We start from the raw sequence: 465 nt of genomic DNA on the forward strand, positions 1-465 counted from the left end.
TTCCTAGCCATGAAAGGTGAAATGTAATGTATGATTTGAAGGGCACCTGCAGAATTCCCTGCTGGTCCTGGTCTTGAACATGGCTTAAAAACTAATTAAAAGGAACGGGTCTCCAAAGTAACATTAGAACTTTTACACTTAATAGAACCATTCTCTAGAGGGGTGCAGTGGAACTTCCCACCCAGCTCAGGACTTTCCAGAGCTACAAAAACAAGTTCAGGTTGACCTTGATCAGCACTGGGAACGTCTTAGGTCTGCAGTTTCCTCACTCTGTGTACAGGAAAGCTCTCGTGGTGAGAAAATGTTTTGTCATGTTGAACTAAAAGAAACTGAGACCAAACATACGAAGCATAGGATTTATCTAGTGAATATGATGATTGCAACCGGAGAAACACATAGGTCAGGTCAGCCTGAGAAATGTGTTCCAAAGAGGGCCAGCAAAGCTTAGCATTCTATAATCACAAA

Source organism: Galeopterus variegatus, unplaced genomic scaffold (genome assembly GCF_000696425.1).
Source record: "Galeopterus variegatus unplaced genomic scaffold, G_variegatus-3.0.2 Scaffold587, whole genome shotgun sequence".
In the NCBI taxonomy this organism is placed as follows: Eukaryota; Metazoa; Chordata; class Mammalia; order Dermoptera; family Cynocephalidae; genus Galeopterus; species Galeopterus variegatus.